Raw genomic sequence first — 22,711 nt, forward strand, 5'->3', positions numbered from 1 at the left:
AATTTTATATTTTTTTTATAAATGTTAGATTTTTATTTTACAGTACTACAATATATGAGAAAAAATAAATTAAAACTGCAATGCAACTCAACCAAAATACCAGAAAACAATGCTAATACAAACTGAATGGTTTGTGATAATGTAAAATGAGATTGATTGTTTATTGAATTATGTCCAGTGACAAATATATCATGCATGTTTGTGACAAAATGTACCTAATAATGAAAATAAATTAAAAAAATGTACTGGTTGTTGTCAAAAAATGTAACTACATCTGTTCATTCTGGACACTTTACCGCCTCTCTACTGTGGTCTTTAATCCAGTTTTGTAGCGTTGTATAGCTACCACATGGAACCCCGGGACAGTTGAGGAGGGTTGCATTTTTACTCCCAGTTTTGTAGTAGGTGAGAAGATTTTGTGCGAAAGCTAACGGTGATATAAACTGGGTGTTTCTGAGGTAGTATATGTTTTCAATACATTTCAAAATCTTTAAGTTGTCCTTTTCAGTTTCTTTCATTTCCTGTTGGATACCCATTAAAAAATTCAGTACGGGTTGGTTCCGCTTAGAAATCCATTCTGAAAGAATAGTGATTGTTTCTATAGATTAATTTTGGAAATACATTTTTTTGTCAATACAAAGGAACACATAATTTTTTTTTTAAATGGAATGACATCCATAATGCAATGTTCATATAACCGGCTGAAAAAATATGATAAAATATAAATGCTCGGCACTACACTACATTTGAGAGGGGGGATAGGACCTTTATCGGAAATCCGGGATCGGGTGGTTTTAAGCTCGGGATTTCGCGATTGACCCTTTCGTGATCCGGGAATTATTTTTTTCGAATTTCGGGACATCGGGATTTCGTGTTTTTAAGCCCGGGATTTCGGGGTCTGGTGTTTTTAAGCCCTGGATTTCGGAATCAGGACCCCTCCTGCCCTCCCTCATTTGATATTATACTTTAATTGAGTATAAAGTTTTGTGCATTTATTGCCATCATGTCTGAACATTTGCATTATAAAATAAATATAACTGTACCTCATATGTTAAGCTATTTAGCGATCTAAGCTACTATTAAACACTAAATGATTTATTTTTACCTGATACATCAAAAGTTTGCAACACTTGGTCATCTTTATATTCTGGAGATATAGTTCTTGAGTCTATCAACACATCTCTGGAAACTGACTGTCCAAGTGCGTAAGCTATACGCGCCATCTCCTCTACCGATAGGCGTCCACTGTCAATTGCAGACACTATCTCCTCTACACTTTTCTCCATGTCTTCTCTTGTCTTTTTTATTGGTGGCTGGTCTAGAAAATTATCAGTGCAGTACTGAATACAACCTGTACATAGAAATGTAGAGTGTTCGAAAATGTCTCCGCGTTTCTTAAGTTCATCTTTGACTGCCTTTCTAACTTTTTTAGCGTCAAGTCTGATGATATTTCCGACCACTCCATCCTTCATATAATCTTCATGACTTTTACAGCTACACTTTTTTTTCCTTTTTGATGACATCTGTAAATTTTCAAATAATTATGAATTGAACACGAATTATGTTTTACTTTATTAATTAAAATCATTAAGTGATTGCAATATATATCTTTTCGATACTGAAAATTATATCATTTTCCTCATTCTTAACAAAAAAGGTAAACGTATTGAACTTAACACGCTGTTTCAACTGTTAAAAGCATTTATATCACATTTGGAAAAAAAAGATAACTATGTAAATTATAGCGCTTATGGTGATCCATATGTTTGTCTTAGGATCACGATCATATTGCAAGATCAAATTCTATTGGCTGAATAAGTGATCATGTGCACCAACATTTGTTTCAAAATGGCGGATGACTATGACAAGAAGACGGCTGTGTAAAATTTTTCAACAAAACAAATAGTATTACTCACATTTTTGAAAACATAGATGGTAAATAATTAAAGGTACATACCTCCGGCTTTGCATACATCCACTTGTGCTATCAAATTGTCATCTGACATACAAAATCTATGCATCCTTTTATATAGAAAGTCAAACAGAATCCCGCCAAACCATTATTTATCAGCGATTTCACTGAATTCTCGTGCGTTTTACATATCATTCAGACAGTCCCTGGTTTCAGGGGTTAAGTTGGACATGTTTTGTGAGACAACCTCTCGTTGTAGGGTAAAGTGCGGTTGTTCCCAACCTGTTTATTCAAAATTCTTAGTCAACTTGCATTAATTGTCCTAAACTTAAGTAACAAATCGAAAATACTAGTAGTGAACAATATTCACCAAGCCAGTTCCCACAGTTAAACACTATATAGATCATGACGCGACATGATGTACCCAATTTGTATCAGATCCTTTTTCGTGGAAAAAGTGGACAGATATACGACTGACTATTTATGCTTGGAGTTCAGTATTTTTGTGTTTTTACTTTTCATCTGCTAAGACAGCATACCACGAAAACTGGCTTCAGCTCTAGTGATATACAGACAGAACGACTAGGTAGATATATGGTTCTTCGCACTAGAAGACAATCGCTTTTGATGACTTTTTGCATAAATAAAACTTGGCTGTTTTGCATCGGTTTAGATTTTAACATCTACATGAAACATCGCCGCGATACAGCCTTTTTGTGCTAATGCGGCGTAAAGCAACCAACAATCAATCAATCAATCAATCTACATGTAACACAAATACAAAAATATATCAATTAATAGAATAAATTACTAAAATGAGGTACAGTCAGTGAACATTTCGATTTTTCATGTTACTTTTAATAAAAAAAAATCTTTTAAAAAAAATAATTTCGAGATTATTTCTTCATTATTTCGTTTATGAAATTTTCAGTTTGATTAGAATTTCCCTTGTTTATTTAAGGATTTTTTTGTTGAATAACCTTTTTAATTTTGTAACTCAAATACGGCGGATGAAAATGTTTTGATATAAATATTTTTTAACAATATCCCTTTTTATAATATTTTAGTTAAGACCTGATATAGGTGACTTACAGGTAATTATCACGATGCCAGTCCTTATGAGGACCCCCTAATCCCTTATGTTGTTTTAGTTTAATTATCAAATTTTGGAGAAACGTGACTAAACCTTTTTAAGCAAACAATAGGTGAGCCTGGGTATTAAAATTTTATTGTCTTAATAACAATATCAATAAAGTTGAAAGTGGTTGATTGTTATTATTTGTTTGAAAATTTGTAATACTTGATCTAATTAATAATTGATAGAATTATTGCCAGGTGAAAACACAAAACAACTTTGTAACTTCGGAAAGTATATACATTTCTCTTTAAATTAAGAAATAGTTTATAATGTAATAAAAGATATTTTGTATTGATGAAACTTCTGACGTCACCTATTGTTTACTATGCACATTGTTTGAAATATTATGCTGTATAAGTACTTGTTTATACTGATGAGTCGTAAGGCTCAAAGTTAATAAAGAATAAAAAATAGAAAGCACATATTATACACGAATTTATTAAATTTGTCAATAAATGAAATCTGGTTTTAACTGTCATTTTGAATTAAGTGGGCTCATATATTTATGTCGACCATCAATCTCAAATTAGAACTAAATGTTTTCTGCATTTGAATGTTTAAGTAGTTATGTAAAAATATTGCGTAAACTTATATGAAATTGGAGTTAATCAGAAGTTTTCAATCACGGGGAATTTTTCCCCTTGATTGAAAACTTCTGATTAACTAGTAATCAATGCATATTCTTGTATTATAAGAGCTCAATCTCACAACAAAATATTTGAGAGGTAATTTTCTTCAGTAAACTGTTAACAAAATAAAACATTTGGTTATACAAATTTGTTATATAGATGATACAATTTATCACATTAAACAAGGTCCCATCATTGTGAATACTAGTTTCATGATTTTCATTCAAGCTTTACAATTTCTTATTTTCATCTTGTCTATCAAAAACTATTTTCATATTTATACAAGATTTGTAATCAGCAAGTAATCATATGAATGTAATCATAAAGTAATCTAAAAGTAATCATGATTACACCTGTTTTTTTACAATGTAATCGATTACATTACGATTACTTGTAATCAGAAATGGCATGATTACTGATTATATAGGATTACACTGCAAAATAAAATTGATTACAGCTGATTACGATTACTGATTATGATTACCCCATGCCTGCCTGAGATCATCTCCAGTTTTAATGGGGTTCGTGTTACTTAGTCTTCTGTTTTCTTTGTTGTGTTTATGTACTTGTCTGTTTGTCTTTCTCTTTTTAGCCATGGCGGTGTCAGTTTATTTTTGATCTATGCGTTTGACTGTCCCTATTGAATTTATCGCCCCTTTTTTCAACCTCCTTCTGATAATCAACACATATCATATATATTTCTTCAAGATTTATCTTAGATTTTGTAGCACTAGTTGGTAAGAGACATTTGTTCCTCGATATGATCGTGGTACATAATTCGTTGTATGGAATTATCCCCTTTGTCATGTTTAAAAAATCCTTGATCCGCTCCTGTCTATTGACAACTATAAACTTGGCCAACGTCACTGAGTGTAAAACTTAAGGTATTATTATCAGTTCACAATGAAGAGAAAATATAATCGTTTATTCATAACATTTTTATAAGATAATCATTATTGCATTTCCTGTATGGCCTAATACTATTTATTTTTTTTTTATATATTTTTTTCTTGGGGGGGGCACTTCAATATTTTGTTGATAGGGGTGAGCAGCTGAGACATCATGTACCCCACCCTTTTCCCTTTATATATATATATCATGTCATATATCAATTTACAAAAAACAGACATATAGATATATTTGAATATGTTTTGAAATGTATTTCAATTGTTTGGGTCCCACTCATCATCATGATTATATTTAAAAGCAACACAATCGTAGCAATCACACTTAACTTTTCGCATAAGTTTGTCACATGTTAAACATGTTCCTCTATTTTTTCCTTTTATATCTTTCAGTATGAAGAAATTTTAATTTCAATAGACAATAAAATATGTATGGTCGGATAAATGCAGTAACACATAAATAGTTACACTGTCAATGTTAAACTGATAAAAAAAAATACATAAACGTTCCCTTTTCAAGAGCACGAAGAACAATGAAGAATGCTGACGTTATGGAATTTCTTTTAATAATTGTAATCATGTTTCATTTACACACACTCTTGAATGATAACTAGTTGCAAACGTCAAAATGGTCGGATTTAAAACATCTGTAACTTGCATCAGTGGACATGCCACATCGGAATAAATAGAGATTAATTTGTTTGACAAATAACTGATGCATTTACGACTGTGGTTTAACCGCATCAAAAAAAAAAAAGACTGACATCTGATTAGTTTCAGATACTTATGATATAATCTAGCAAGTGATAATATCAACCTATTGATATATATTAATCTAAATGTGTCCCCCTTTTCATATATCATGGTGCATGACATAGTGACCTATTCCAGTGGCTTATCCCTTTAACTCAATGCATAGTAAGTACCAACTCCCCGCCGCGAGCCTATTTATGCAATCCCTTCTTTGCATAAGAGTAACAAGGAAGAATAACATGTTTTTTCATAATTTTAGAGGATACATATACATTTTTCTTATTCTTTTGTTTTATAACGAACATCCTTTCATTTGTTATGAATATTTATTTTCAAAAGACCGAAGGAAATATAACTTCCCCTAGGTAGAGTGGAATATTTATTAAGATAACCTAAGATATATTTTGAAAGTCATACACGATCCAAATTTGAAAGCTTGAGTTTACATATACATATAAAACATGTGTATATGTATACATGTATATAGTGCTTAACTATCAAACTCAACAACAAGACGGAAAACAGACCTTATTTGATAAACGTTTTTGTAGTTGTCATAAAAATTACAAAACCATTACTTGTTTTTCTACAGAACATTATGTGTAAGTGAACCAGTGTGTAAAAGGAAACACTATAATATACAAATATTACTTACGAATGGCTTTGTCATACACCGCCTAGTAGTGGTACACATGTTATTGTCCAATATAAATAGAACTTATTCATCATGATTATAATACACAAAAACCTATTTGTGTAGTAACCTGGTGACATATATCTATTTATAAACGATACCTAATTTGAATCGTATATAAATAATTTAAAATTTGCATAAAATATTAAAATGTCTTCAATAGGAGGGTAAACCGATTTATATGAGTTAAAACCGTTTTACTTAGTTTAAATTATTATCGGTCTATTTAATTTTAAAATAACATATCATAACTATATACAGTATCCATACATAAATAAAATTTAAAAACAAATGCATAAGCCTCAAATAAAAAGACATGTAAAGTTTGATCTGTTTACAACATTTCGAATTGAGAGTCTTTACCTCTTTCTTAATGTTGTACTTTTTAATTACTTTCTCGGAGTCTGGAGGAATGAGGGTTTTAAAAATATGTAAATTTAAAAATTCAACACGACTTTGCAAATAGGACGAACGATTTTGTAACAGTTTCGTATAAGCAGCTCAAAGACTACCAGAGACCATAATTTTTTTTTAATGAGAGTTGTGCTGCTCATTTTTTAGTCTTGTATTTTATCTTAAGTAGACTTTATTTTATTCATTTCGAATTTTATAGAAATTCTACACATTTGTTATATACCTTTCCCTTTAAGTTGGTTACTAAATTTATAGTCACCTATTTTAAGAATAAATCATGAAGCTGATTTTCTTTGTTTAATGTTTTTACATTTTGTCCTCGTGTGCTTTTTTTAGCCACTATACAGTTTGAGTTTTACTTATTGTTAAAAACCTTGTAGTGTACATACTTGTCTAATTGTCCCTTATTCAAGCATTAGAAAAACACTATAGCCGATTAACTCCGATACGATACAGATAGACACATTTGATAAGTGACTTGATGACGGTAATAAATTACTCACCATTTCATGAAAGTATTTGTCAAGCCATGAGGTCAATCATGCTTGATCATTCTTGACCATTCTACTTTCGGTTAAACTAGTTTTATATAATCAAAACAAATGACGGACAAAAATCCGGTTATTTGATGTTCTTTTTTCTATTACTTTCTTATATGATTGTTTATATGGATCACTGAATAACATATATGTATTGTGTATTGCTCGTATGAATACTTTGTAAAATGCAACTAACACAAGATATACATATAAGATATATTTTGCTAATCAAATCCCTTGGTTTCATTAGCAATTAACAATACAGGGAGGAACCTTAGCGTCTTTGTTGTAGCGCTAAGGGACATTGTTCACAACCAGTAGTGGAATAAAATATTTAAATTTGAAAAAAACACAAAAAAAAACGGAAACTGTGTGACATTTTCTATCTGTATCGTATCGGATTCGACCCGAAACTTTTTAACAATTAATTGCCCCAGTTATACCTTGTTACATATTCCATTGTATTCCACATACTAAACCTAAACTTCGACTGAAAGAACTCGTCAGCTTATGTTTCTTTAACACAAAGGGCACATATTTGTTGAATGTGGAGGTTTGGTCTTCCAACAGACTATCAAAATCCCAATGGGTACAAATTGCGCTTATCAGCTTGCAGATTTCTTTTTTATTCCTGTGAAGCAGGATTTGTCCAAGGGCTTGTACAAAAAGGAGAAAAGAAATTATCTCAGTCTTTCAATTTCACCTTTCGGTATATTGATGATGCACTGTCTCTTAAAAATAATAGATTCCGTGATCACTCACATTAAATATATCCAACTGAACTTAAAATTGAAGATACTACCGACAAAGATAAATCTGCTTCATATTTAGACTTTTTTCTCGAAATGAATACTGATAGTAGGTTGAATGCCAAAATTTATGACAAACGCAATGATTTTAATTTTCCTATAGTCAATTTTCCACTTCTGTGAAGCAACATCCAAGCAGCACCAGCATATGGAGAATTTGTGTCTTAATTGATACGTTACTCTAGAACAAGTTCAAAGTACGTTGATTTTGTTGAACGAGGAATACTGATTTCTCAAAAATTGCTAAGACAGGGCTATGAATCAATCAAATCAAGGTCATCACTCAAGAAATTTTACGGTCGCCATCATGAGCTGATTGGCCATTATGACAAAAGTGTGTCAGAAATCATATCTGATATTCTTCCTCAGTCATAATAACCTGCCATCAATTCCGAACTGAACTAAGAAATAACACGACGGGTTCCGTATACGGTGCAGGAAATGCTTACCCTTCCGGAGCACCTGATTTCACTCCCGGTTTTTAGTGGAGTTCGTGATGTTTCTTATTTATAATTCATAACTGTTGATGTAAATGTCCCTTGGTTTTATGAGTCTTTGTTTACTCCTTGGTTTTGATTGATATTGTCTTCATGTGTTAATATTGCCGAATTGCCCAAAGACATTCCCAAAATTATCAAAATCAATAGTAAGTCAGTGATAAAATGTTTCGAAATAGCTGTAATCCTACTCTAGAAATGGTTAAAATCCGACTAACTCCCTCAAGTTATTGAATAAAAAAAATAAGTCGTTCGATGTTTTAAAGTTTGAATAAACATCAGCAGAGATTGTCAAATGACAAAAAAGAAGTCAAATATAAGAGTACACTACTGCTGAATTGCAATACAAAGAAAGAAATGTGAAAAGGATTAAAAACGGCAATGAAACTATAGAACGTACCAAAACGAGCCGACTAAACATTTTTAAATGTATGTACCCATAACGATATACAGGGCAATGTTCACCGGACCAAAACTTTCCAACAGATAATGAAAAGGAAAGTTGATTGAAACTAAAAGGATTATACACGTTTCAGGAAGAAATATACATCTGCATTTTAACATAAGTTCATGATTATGATGTAATGTGCATAAGATTTTTAAGACTTTATAATTAGTTTGTTAATTCATAAGGATCTCGAAATTAATATGTTATTCAAGCACACATTGACATCATCTCAATGATTCTTATGGTGCATCGTTTAACGTTGAAGACGGTCCAAAAATCACTTGTTTACTTTATCTTTAAATGTTTACAGAATGTGTTACAGTTCTCTCCCTTTGTCCGGCTGCTCATCATTTTATATCATGAATACTACACAAGTGTACCTTGTGTCAAATCCTGGTCACTCAGTTTAATGTTTTTCGTAATTCTGACTTCAATATTACCGTGTCATTAGTTCACACCCGAGTTATGAAGGACGTTGTGTCGCTCAACATGCTCAATGTTAAGTTTCCTGTGTATTGTTTAGTAATTATAGTAGCATAAAAAGATGCGATATGATTGCCAATGAGACATATATGTATCCACCAGAGACAAAATAATGTAAATGTTGTGTTCTTCTAAAAGTTGATGTACCAAGTAAGGAATATGACACTTGTTTTTCATACGTGTCATTGGTTAATACAGTCTAACGTTTGATTTTGTTACTTTGCACTGACTTCGCCTACATGAAATTTGTCTTAGAATTTGGTATATTTTTGTATACAATGAAACCTGTTAAAACCGAACCTCTTTTAAATTTCCGATTTCGTTTGGTTTCGGCCGATGTTCGGTTTTATCAGGTTCACAACGCACTTAATTTGATACGACGGTGCTTAAGAACATGTTTGGTTTAGACGGGTTTTACGTTCATGCAGGATTCGGTTAAGACAGGTTTCACTGTATTCATTTCCATTTAATGCTTATACTTTATTTATTAAAAAAGTAAGCATCAATTTTTAAAACGGTATTGTCAAAGAGGTGGCGCCCTATTGTCTTCTCAAGCAATCTTCTCAAATCCTTCTATTGCTGAATCACCTGTATAATAATTTTAAAACAGTTTTAATATGGATGTTCTTTTTTAAATGATTAGCATTCTTTTAGACGTTCATTTGTTCGAAATCTATCATGTTTTCATGTATAGTATTAACAAAGGCGTGCATGCATCGCGAACCTATATAAAGCAATGTTGATGAAGAAAAGAAAGCTGAAAAATGAACACAAGTAATGTATTTAAAGGAACTTTTATTAACTATCGTTGTAATTAATAAACTAATGAAGGATAGTTGTCTCGTTGTCCCTCATACTACATCCTCCTATATCTAACACTCATATATAGATACCACATATTCTTTGTTTATATTAGAATTTATGTAGTTACATGCAGATAATATCACCTGTAACTTAAGATGATTATACAATGAAACCTGTTAAAACTGAACTTCTTCGGGATTTAGGATTTTGTTCGGTTTCGGCTGATGTTTGCTCTTATCAGGTTCACAACGCATATAATTTGATATGACGGTGCTAAATAAAAGGTTTTTGGTTTTGCAGGATTCAGTTAAGTCAGGTTTTACTGTATTAACGAATTTACTAAAAATAGTTGTTCGTGTTTACAGCGTTAGTTGAAATAAGTTGAATGTGCTTAAATGCTTCTGTGTAAGTTTAGTTGTACTGTCTACATATAAAATGCCCTTACAATAATTGATTCAAATGCTCATCAGTTTCAAAAATAATGTTTGATGTGTTGACGTTAAAGTTAGGCCTTTAACTAGAGAGTTCTATTGTTTTGTCTATTATTTAACATTCCAGATCCTCGTCTTAGTTGATACAGATCATTTATCATATCTTTTTTTCCAAACAATTTAACAAATTAAGTTATCTAAAATCTTGATGTGACCGTCATATCAGTGACATGCTCAGTTATCTATAAACCCACGTTTAATCCCCTTGTTTTACATAAGAAAATGCGAGTCAGGAATAGAACAGTTGTTATCCATTCCTTTGATTTGTTTGAGATTTTAATTTTGTCATTTGATTTGGGACTTTTCCGTTTTGAGTTTTCCTCTGAGTTTGACATTTTTTGATTTTACTATACCCTTTTTGTGTGACTTTATTATTAATGTTTGTCAAATATATTTCCCCATAAAAAAAGCATCTTTGATCGCCCAAGTTGTATAGTGAGACCTGCTTAAACCGAACCTCTTCCAGACTTATAATTTGTTCGTTTTTCATCGATGTTCGATTTATCAGGTTCACAACACAAATAATCTAATATGATGGTGCTTACGAATTTGTTTGGTTTATACAAGCTTCCAGTTTTCACAGGATTCGGTTTTTTAAGGTTTCACTGTTTTGTGAAATTCACGGTTCTCTATCTTATGTGTCTTTGTACACTGTCGATTTCGATTATTTAATGTTCGATGTTTCATTTCTTTGCTTTATTCAGGGATCAACGATTAACTTCAACGGGTTATGTTTTTTCCAAAAAAAAAAATATTCTGGTCCCACATTTGGGGTGGGGGGATAGTGGTCAATCAGATGATCCAAAAAAATCCTAAATCCAGATTTTCCAATACCTTATAGTGTAAAGTTTTGAAAAAAAAAACAAATTGTCTTTCTGACTCAGACAAAAACAATAACACCTCCCCTTTTTAAAGTTAAATGGTTGCTCCCTAAGTGGTGTGGTTATATATTTTATTTAAGATACTTTTTCTGTTGTTTAATTGTACAAATCGTACAATTGTTTACCGGTGGGGGGGGGGGGGTCGGAGAGATCCTGATTCCGAAATCCCGGGCTTACAAACATGAAATCCCGAGGTCCCGAATTAGAAAAAAAAAATAATTCCCGACATCCCGAAATTCGCCAAAAAAAAATCTCGAGAGGATCAATACCGATTTTCTGAGTTTAAAAACAACCGATTCCGACGTCCCGAAAAGGGTCCTAGTCCCCTTTATCAAAAGCCTTAATAACGAAGTGGATAAAGTCAAGGATGTCATGTAATGATATAAGAATTCTTGAGTGCAGTCTTACATGTGCAATATATAAAAATAGGTGTACAAGTCTACTTCAATAAACATTTTTGTCCTTAACATTCTTATTACAAATATACTTGATAATAATGACTACACGTGACTAACGACGTCCTTTAATTGGTATTCATATTGCTCCTGTCGCCATTAATCAACTTAACAACTAAGTTCATAAAGGGACATTTAAACACGTTAAACACTACAAACAGTGCATATGCATAGCAAATGGGGATTCATAATCACGATCACGATATGTTTCTCAACGATAGATGTTTCTTTTTCTTCGAAACGGATCGCACGATAGCGACCTGGCATGAACAAAAGTATTGTCAACAACCTTTTTGCGGATAATCGAGGAAAATTTCAACCTTTTCAAAAAGTTTAGATTTAAGAAATGAATATCTAAATGTGATGTCAAAGCAGTAAAAAGTTTTAGTCTGAAACGTTCCTTTTGGACTTAACATCATCTGAAAAGTCTGAACAATAAAATATATATCAATTTTCAGACTTCTCCACTGCAATTAATTCATTTCTGGCCACACTAATTATCAATTCAGTACTGATCAGTAATGTTGAGACAATCAGGGATGTTGTAGATTTATACACGTAAATAACAGCTACTGATTCAGAATAGTTTGAACATAAAATGAACATATACAATGAAACCAGACTAAACCGAATCCTGTATAAACCAAACATGTTCGTAAGCACCGTCGTTATGAACCTGATAAAACCTAACAAAGTCGTAAGTCCCCAAGAGGTTCGGTTTAAACAGGTTTTACTGTATATGCAAAATGTCTGAACCGTAATGAGTTTAACGCGGTGGATAAACCTGAAAGACTGAAAATCACGTTAAAAATTACTAAAGGTTTAAAAAAAAATATTCAGAAAAAAAAACGTATTCAGATAAAAAAAAAAAGGTTTACTAGTGTTGGAAGAAAGTCTGACTCGGATAGTCATTATGCATCCCTACCCTTAATTACTCTCCATTTAAGTGACAAGTATTATATGCTTTTGTCGATTGCGTTAAGTTGTATTGCTTTCGCATTTATGAGGTTGTGGATAGAGAGTAATAGGCAAATACTCTAAAGAATAGTGAATAATTTGAAAAACCTATAAAAAGAATAGGGAATATAATGGCCAAAAACTATAAAGAATAAAGAATAATGGGCAAAAATATAAAGTATAGTGTATAATTGGCAAAATTGATAAATAATATAAAATAATGAACAAAACTATAAAGAATAGAGGAAAATTAACAAAAGATATGAAGAAAAGAGAATAATAGGCAAAACTATTAAAGAATAGAGAAAAATAAATAAACAATATGAAGTATAGAAAAATGACCCGAATTTATCATACTAATGATTAATTTTGTTCTCGATAGCTCTTTTCCTGAACACGCTATCTGCACTTGGAAACAATCTTCACTGGCGTCTTCCCGAAATAGATATATGTATTTCAAACAATTGTTTCGCGTGTATTATAAAATAAAGTAAATTCGTACAACATAGTATTGTTATTGACCAATTCTTAACATAATTACGCTGACATAAAAAAATGATTGACTGAATGATATCGAGTTAATAATGAGTTGGACTGCATGGCCTGCTATTAGTCGGTGAATCACATTACTTGATATTCGTGCACTTGTTTGGTAGCTTCTCGAATATGGTAGCTTACAAAGTTTGTTCGATCATAAAGTAAAATAACGAAAAAAAAATTCAAGGAAAATCCAAAACGGAAAGTCTATTATAAAATGGCAAATCAAAAGATAAAATGAAAATATTTGGCATTATATTCGTTCCATGTCTTCATTGATATGTGGTTCATTCAAGAAGAAACAAACATTAGCTTCGATTATTTAAGAATAGATATACTTTTAAACAAAAGGTAAACAATATTACTAAAAATAGTGTAAGGGTAATCTGGAAACGAATAAGAGAAATGGATAAAAAAGATCATATAAATACCTGCGAGTAAGAATAAAACCGCCATCTGGTGGACAAGGTTCTTTACAAGCCTGCCCTCTCATGCATCCCATGCCTTCTACATAATAAATCCCTTCGGGACAACACGATCCAACACTATGTCCGTTTACACACACCCAGTAAGCTCTACAACCTTTGTTCTTTATACCATAGGTAAACCCGTCAGGTGAATGGCGACATACATCTACAAAGCGGAATGAACAGGATGTTGTTCAAATAATTTCAGGTAACGTTAATTTTAACAATTTCCGTCGGGTTGTTCTTAATACTAAATTCTTAGTCAAAACAGGATCTTGTTTAAATTATTTCAGTGTAATATAACTATTTCTGTTGTATTTATTTTTAAAAATGATATTAACTGCTGAGTCATCGTGTGATCTTGTTTCACTTTATCAGTTAAACCACATATTTCCGGTGGGTTTGTTCGTAATAAAAAATATCAAGTATTGGTCTTGGTCAATTGGTTTCAGTTTACTGTAACTTTTTGTGTTTGGTTTATTTTTAATGATAAATTCTGAGTGAACTTATGATCTTGTTCTATCTTTTCCCGTTTCATACAGTTATTTCTGCTTAGTATGAGTAATACACATAAAGTCAACAATATGTAAGGCGGATAAGAATATATGACGTTGGAGTTTTTTATCATTTCTGGCCATTTTTTGTTCTGACTAAGAAACTAACAAGACACAGTTGCCGATAAAAAGTAACATAGCACAAATACTGAACTGCAAGGAAGTTCAAAATGGAAATTCCTTTATCAAATGACACAACCAAAAGCTAAAACATATCAAACAAATGGATAACAATTGCCATCTTTCCAATGTTGAAATAAATATTCCGATTATCCATGTACACTCACTCCTGATGTAGAATATCATTCAAGATGATCCAATTACTTGCATTTCCATTTCTTTCTTTTTGACAAGCTTGTGTATCCAAATGTTGTTATACATGTAATTATTGTTGCTACAATGTATGATCGATTTACTGTATGAAAACCATAATTAGAGATCATTGGTTTTCAACCTGTACTGACACGAGACCAAAAACGCATGTGTCAAAACGATTCATAATTTCTTTGGCGACGTTTTAATTTGGTATTCATATTTTTAAATATTATTTCGGTATTTTTATATCTTATGCTAAGCCTTATGTTTAACGTTTTTTGTTTCATTATCTTCAAAAATACAATCCAAAGGGTTTTGAGTAGTCAAGACAATAAACAAAGGTTATGTTGTGATGTTATAATTTTATTGTTTCAGAAAAAGGAGAAGGTTTGGTTCCATTTAAACGTTTTATTCCGCGTTGCCGTCTGTTGTCTACCGAGCCCTACTCAAGTTTTGTGCCGAAAACACAAAAAAATCATATTTTTATGTCATTGTCCTTATCCTGTTTTATACAGCAACTTAAATTAATAAATTGGAACACAAATTTTAAACTTATTTTCATCTCTAAATGAACCCCTTATTGTGGAAAAAGTGTTCCATGATGAAATTGAGATTGTACAAAAAATAGCTCTGCTACTACAAAAAAAAATGTATATGAGTGGGAAATAAACACAACGACAGATGGTTGCAACCTGTAACCGTACACCAATTAACTTAAAGCAGTCCTTCCGACTGCTCTATAGATAAACTTTTGGAAAAAATTAGCAGACCTGTAAGTTAACTGTTTCCCTAGAAGTTTTTAGACAAGTCCTGAGGACAAGTTTGATAGAGCAGATATGTTCCCAAGACATGTCAGCTAAACCAGACCAGATCTGCGGACAGATCAGTTTGATTAGACTTGTTCTGCAGACAGCTCAGCTTTACCAGACTAGATCTGTGGACTGCTTTACTTGAACGGACCAGACCTGTGGACAGATCTGATTGATCAGATAACACAAGACCTGTGAAAAGGTCCTCTTGACCTGGCAAGACATGTGGGCAAGTTTGTTATTTAACTGTTGGAATAGTTTTCACATAAAAAGACAAAGACAAAGATCGTATGTTTTTTTTCTGATCGGAAGTCGATACTTATGTGACCTTCCTCAACCAAAGCAGTCCTGTTGACAAGTTAACTTTGGATCAAGTTATCTTTATCTAAGAGGAACAGATCAGACCAAAGTTAACTTTTGATCAGTTTTACTTTATCATGGACCTGACCAGAGTTAACTTTAATAAGAACAGGTCTGGTGTGAATTTTAATAGCAGACCTGCTAATAAGTTAACTTGTATTCAGGACTGCTTGTGGGAAAGTTAACTTCGTCCAAAGTAAACTTCAATATTTGACATGGACCTGTCTTGATCTTCATTTTTCAGGCAATCATAGTCCTAGGACCAAGTCGGCTTTTTAAATTAACACAAATACTGTCCTAAGACCGGCAGCGGTCATTAAGCCTGTCCTAAGTTAACTTTATATAGTTGGTTCTTATGTTGTACTATGTGGTATAAGCTTTGCTCATTGTTGAAGGCCGTACGGTGACCTATAGTTGGTAATTTCTGTGTCACTTCGGACCCTTGTAGATAGTTATCTCATTGGCAATCCTACAAAATCTTCTTTTTTTATATTTAACCAGTCATAATGTCTGACTAGTAAGTTAACTAGCGGTTCATGTAGGGACTGCATCCATTTGTAGTTGTAGTATAACCGTAGTTAGTATGGTAGTAGAGAAAAATAACTGAAGAAACGTTGCAAATAGTCCTCATTAATACATGTAATAATAAATACAAAAGATCAACATGTTCAAGTAAAATAGAAAAATTAGGAGATGTTGTATAATTTCCAATTAAACAACTATCTATTAGATACATAATGACTTACATGTTAGATATGAAAGGTTTTACGTTATTTTCATTACAAAATAAAGACAAATGAGCATTAAATTGATTTTAAGTGTTTAAACCGAACCTCATCAAAACTTATTTTTTCGTTTTTGGCCGATGTTCGGTTTTATCAGGTTCAAAACGAACACAATTTAATATGACGGTGCTTACGAACATGTTTGGTATATAAAAGTTTTCGGTTTATACATAATTCGTTTTTGAAGGTTTCACTGTATTTGCATTACATCACCAATATTGATAGAAAATTGAAGTCCCGTAGAACTACCTGGACCTTTAGTCCAGCTTCATAACATAAAATAATCAATCAAGTTCTCCCGAGGGTATCATCAGCTCAGTAGTCAGTATTTCGGTGCTGACATGATTTAACATATCTTTCTAAAAATTTCAATTTATAAATTTGAAATTATTAAGAAACTAAAGTTTAAACTCCTTCAGGCCAAGTTAACTTTAAATAAATCTGGCTATTTATTTTATGTATTTTTGTCATATAGCTCTTCGACGGTTTGGTACTTATACATCCTCGGATTTCAAATGTTTGACTTTGAGCGTTCCTGATGAAGTTAATCCAGAATGGTTTGACGTGTTGTTTTCAACTTTTTCTATACTTAAATATAACATGTATAATTACTAGAGGAGAAAGAGAAAATATAATTTATTCACTGCTCATCAACAACAAACAACATAAGAGTCCACTTAAACAGTCTATAGTATTAAAGGAAGGGGATACTAATTTTATTAATACACTATGTAATTTTAAGCATCTTTCAATGTGCTGAATAAAAATACTGTGTGTCTTGCATACGTGTTTCCTAAATTGTGTTTTGTTTATTTTGTCACAAATCAGGAAAAGCAAAAAAAAAAATACCGTGGCAAATAACGAAAAACACAGAAATAGAAAGATCGATCTACAAATCACTACATGAACAACCCAATACAGACCACAACGAACCATACATATGGGTTCATCTTAAAGATATTCGACACTCTGATTCAAAATAATAAGCTTTTCAAAAGACTGTTATAAATTCATAGTATCTAAATAACGGAACTACAAAAGCAGGAAAAAAATGAAGGGTGCGTGTGCTTGTTTTCGGATATTAGCCATTGAAAACATAGTGGGAAATGATTTCCTTTAGATTTTTCATATCTTTAACATTGATACCTCTTTCTTTCAAAAACAATGAAAAAATAACAAGGATTTTATAAGATTTTCAAATATTACTTTTAAAACTGTATGTAATAAAATTATAAAAAGAAAAGTAGGGGTTAGCGGTCTTAAACATTTTATGGCACAACATGGATAAAACCAGATGATTCCGAATATCTGTCAAACAAAATTAAAAAAAAAGAGGAGCGAACACCCTTAATTTGTATTTTTTTAAGGAGATTGTTCCTTTTTTATCTCCCTTAGTGTTGACCATGGTAAGTATAATAGGACTTGTGTATAGGGGGATGGTCGACATCTTACAATTTTTTTCACCGCTGCATTTTTGCGTTTGTGCCAAGTCAGGTATTTGTAAACTTTGGTAGTCTTGTGAGTTTTGTTAGTTTTTATTCATAGGTATGCTTCGGAGTTTGGTGTGGCGTCCAATTTGTTGAATTAAAACACACTATTGTTAAGTGGTCAGTTGAAACTGACCGTTGGGTGCAGGACTTTCGCGCTTCGTTGAAAACCCACTTGTGGACTTCTGCTCTTTGGTATGGTAATTTTCTCTTCAACAAATTCACCGTTTCCATTCTTTGTTATATTAACATATGAGAGTCATCTCCTATTGGCAATATGTAACTCATCTCAATTATCAAACTTACCTTGTTGATGTGCGTTCCGAATAATTAAACATATTAAAACTATAAATAGCAATATTTTCATCTGAAAAAATGAAAAAAAAATCAGTAAAAAGAGAAAAATACACTTAATAATACTTTACTTGATTGTTTGGTTTTTTTAATTATCACTAATTAACAACAATTATTGATAAGCTCTTCGGCGTTTTTATTTGACTTTGAATTGAAAAACATGTTCGCCATACTGAAGATATTTATTTTTCAAATTCACATTTTACTTTTTTTCATTTTTTCTATCAAAGCATAGTGGTATTTTCTAAAACTATCATAAAATACAAATTCGCTTGATTTAGATATCATACAAGGAGTTATCTTCAGTTACTAATTCACCACCAATTGCACTTTCAAAGGGTCTCTGTGTTTAATTGTAAAAAATGCAATATCAAAACCTTTATGTGTGGATAGTTAAAACAAATTTATTTAAAGGTTTCTCAATTTACAAATCATTGTACACGTCGGAACAAAGAATAAAACCCGCCGACATATGCAAGATTAAATCGAATTTGAATTATATTTTGAAGTTAACAGATGTGTGAAAAAACGCAACAGTTATTAAATTCGCAAATTTAAAAAGTTTCTACAAACTGAGTTAGATTATAAGATATGTAAATATAGTATTTTACACCAGTACTCAAAACCCTCCTTCCTTGATGGGTGCATTTTACATACTAGATAAATAAAATCGTATAATATAATCAAAATCAGGATGTTAATTTGATGTATGCCTTTTTGTGCTTCTTCGTTACATTTGTTGTTTTTATAGTGATTAAGATGATAACACAATGTTGACTGCTGTACCCCTATTTTTGACATTTTTACCTATTGTGTCTGTTTGTTTTGTTCACGCATCGGTGACAATATAATGGAATTTGATGCGACTGTCATACAAGTGAGAGGTTTATCTAGCTATAAAACCAGGTTCAATCCACCATTTTCTACATTTGAAAAAGCCTGTACCAAGTCAGGAATATGACAGTTCTTGTCCATTCGTTTTTGATGCGTTTTGTTATTTGATTTTGCCATGTGATTATGGACTTTCTGAATTGATTTTCCTCTGAGTTCAGTATTTTTGTGATTTTACTTTTTATTCATATATAGTTGCGAAACATAACGTAGAAAATGATAACTCATGTATATTCAAAATGATATACTACAAATGCAAACGTTAGAATTGACACCTCAGCGTACGTAAAGAAAACCTTTAAATTACACTTATTCTAAAACTTTAATTCTAATATGACGTGCTTCATTCGCTTTGTGGATAAACCCATGCTCTAAAACCAATACAGTTAGTTTGCACATGCATATATTGACAACTGCAGAATACTGAATTTTATCAAATTTGCATGCATTTGATATATTTGATTAAACTTAAAACACGTTCAACCTCTTAAATGATGCCAATGTTGTTAATGCGTTTATCATGACTGTAACATGTTGCAATTCGAAATTGACATATTTGACGTAGATACAACAACCGTTCATGCTGACTACTGCTTTGTACTGCCATTTTTCGAAATCTACAAGTGTTTCTTTTACGTGCAAGATATATGGTTCTCTCTTAACACGGGTTAGTCATTTATCGTCCACTCTCGACGGACTATCGTCGTTTCCTCAAGACCTTACTCGCAAATGGTGCCAAGGGAGAACCGCAAATGAAGTCCCTGAAATTTTCTGTGCGGAACATGTGTGGATATGTGTGGATAGTTGTCTTGTCTATTGCGTGATATTACGCCCTTTTTCGTAAACAGGTTTATTTTTAAACCTCTGTATATATGTGTCAGAAAAACATGTAAAAACAACAAATAACTGGATACATATAAAAAAGAAGATGTGGTATGATTGCCAATAAGACAACTGTCCACAAGAGACCAAAATGACACAGACATTAACAACTATACGTTAGCTTTGAACAATGCGATCTTCGAAATTGTAATGTTACTTGTTACAACATGTCCAATACACCATTATATTGTAGGGTGCAGCCGTTATATGAGCATAACATGGTATTCAAAATTAAGAGTATAGCTAATCCTGATTGGTTGAAATGTGCGTCAGTTGTTTTTTATTATTAGAGACTTCGTGCATTCTGCATTCTTTCAAAGGCCAAACAAATTATATTCCTAAGTTCTAACGTAAATGAGATGTCTTTTCAACGCTAGGACGAGTCACGTATTTTTAAGTGCAAAATTGAAAAGGCATTGGGGATAAGTACAAAATACGTAAAGGAAAGCAACGCGAACCTATATTTTTTGGACCAAACTATACTGTCCGAATATCTTTTCTGTAATTTTAGCAAGGTTTCGTTTAAAAAATCAACTTTCTAAAGTAGGTATCTCAAAAAAGTCTATTATTATCGCCTATGGGAAAATTAATTGTTTATTTTAATGTGTATCACATTGCCTAGGATCAAAACGTTTGATAAATATTTTTTTGTCCCTAGTTTTAATTCAATGAGTAAAGAAAATAAATTTAAGTTTATATTTTCTTGTGGAGAATGTGATATTTTACTTTTTATAGTTGTTGATCATTAAGTGAAATGTTATGTGAGAGTAACAATTACAATATCACTATATGAACTGTGTGTGATTTGTGGCTTAAATTATAATGATAAATATAATCAAAATATTTGAATTGCTGATTTTATAGAGGAGACATGCTGTCGAAAATAGTATTATAATTAATATTAATAACTTTATTTTTTTGTACAAGGCTACATGTTTGTATTGTTAAATGTATTTCGTTGTGGCATTAATATGCCTGTATTTCTGTTTTGTTTTTTTTTAGTTTTGTTTTGTTTAGTTATTTAGTAACAATCCTATTGCTTAGATTATAAACTAATACAATTAAGGAATACCAGTACTGTAGTTGAAGAGTTGCCACAGTCAATTGGGGATTGGTCGGTCGCAAATTAAGTTTTACTGGCGGCGCGTAGCGGAGACAGTAAAACGGATATTTGAGACTGTCCAATCAAAATTGACGGTGGCAACTCTTCAACTACAGTACTGTTATTCCGATTATAAAAAATTACAAATAGAAATGATACGTTAAAGCTTGAAAAAATGTATTAATTTGGAATAAAATAAAATTCCGCGAAACTCCATGAATGATTTATGCGCACAGACGTCATGGCTAAACGTGACTTCATACATAGAAAACCAAAGAATAAACAACACGAACCCCAACAAAAACTAGGGTTGATTTCAGGTGCTCCGGAAGGGTATGCAGATATTACTCCACATGTGGCACCCGTCGTAATATTGTTGTATTCGAACATTTGTTGATCTATCAATTCAAAATGGCTGGGCATTCCTTAGCTACGCCTGGTCAACTGTGGATTTGACGGTAAATTTTAGCCAATGAAAATAATTTTTACAAAAAATTTGATTAGAATTCTTATCCTTATTATTCCTTGCCTGCAGAACAATCTAATATATATTGTCTTAAATTAACCTTTCAATTATCATACTTATTATTTTAACAAATTCTATCCAATGTATCATAAACCGTTTTAAGTGGAATGCAAGAGGGACGAAAGATAACAAACGGACAGTTAAACTCATAGATTTCAGGAATTAAAACATTCTGAATCAATGAAATTTATAACAACAATTTTAAGAATCGAAGTATTAAAACATAGTATATGAAAGCAAATTGTGAATTAAAATTGGTCTTAAAAATAACAGGAAAGAACTATTTCAAAATATTAAGTTTCATACCTTCGACAAAAGGTCCTCTCTGTGTTAGCTTAGCAAACGGCACACATAAATGTCCCAATATCACGGTTTTACCATCGCCTTCTTATTAATCCCGTTTAACTTCTATTTACATCCGGATGCAATCACGATTTCCTAAATCTGGATCTGCTCCAGGCATTTTGTATTCTGTTGACAATATGTAATTGCCCCTAGGCTAAACGATGACATTCTGTTTTGTTTCTTTTGTAAACTGACTTGAAGAATATTAGGGTTATCATAAATGAGAAATTGTTTTAAATGATGCTTAGATGTTTTTAATTTCAGATGTTTTGTCAAAGATTGCCTTATTTTTAATTTACATTTTTCTGAAGAAAAAATTGTATGTATGTTCAATATCAAAATAATAGTTTATGTATTAATTTTCTTTATCATGTTTATATAAAAAAAATGTGAAAAAAATGTAAAAGATTACTTTATCATTGAACATCACTTTTTGTCGAAGAAAAATTTGAAATATATCAGAAATGAAAGAGATAATTCATAAATTG

At 31.8% G+C, this 22,711-nt stretch overlaps 1 protein-coding gene, 1 long non-coding RNA gene and 1 pseudogene across 2 annotated transcripts in view; all 3 read right to left on the minus strand.

Moving 5' to 3' along the window:
• Nucleotides 1-7,018, minus strand: part of LOC143058158 (uncharacterized) — a 32,844-nt gene extending 25,826 nt beyond the window's left edge. The window contains exon 1 of the mRNA XM_076231622.1: nucleotides 6,949-7,018. The gene's annotated coding sequence lies outside the window, so the exon portion shown is untranslated. The remainder of the gene's footprint in view (nucleotides 1-6,948) is intronic.
• Nucleotides 216-2,149, minus strand: LOC143058160 (uncharacterized; annotated as a pseudogene).
• A 1,770-nt stretch (nucleotides 7,019-8,788) lies between the features above and the next one.
• LOC143058872 (uncharacterized) lies at nucleotides 8,789-22,332 on the minus strand. The gene is made up of 4 exons (XR_012973266.1): nucleotides 22,185-22,332; nucleotides 18,430-18,490; nucleotides 13,778-13,979; nucleotides 8,789-9,809 (listed from the first exon to the last, which is right to left on the minus strand). It is a non-coding gene; the product is annotated as an uncharacterized LOC143058872 (long non-coding RNA).
• Between the last annotated feature and the right edge of the window lie 379 nt (nucleotides 22,333-22,711).

This window comes from Mytilus galloprovincialis, chromosome 14, assembly GCF_965363235.1.
Source record: "Mytilus galloprovincialis chromosome 14, xbMytGall1.hap1.1, whole genome shotgun sequence".
Classification (NCBI taxonomy): Eukaryota; Metazoa; Mollusca; class Bivalvia; order Mytilida; family Mytilidae; genus Mytilus; species Mytilus galloprovincialis.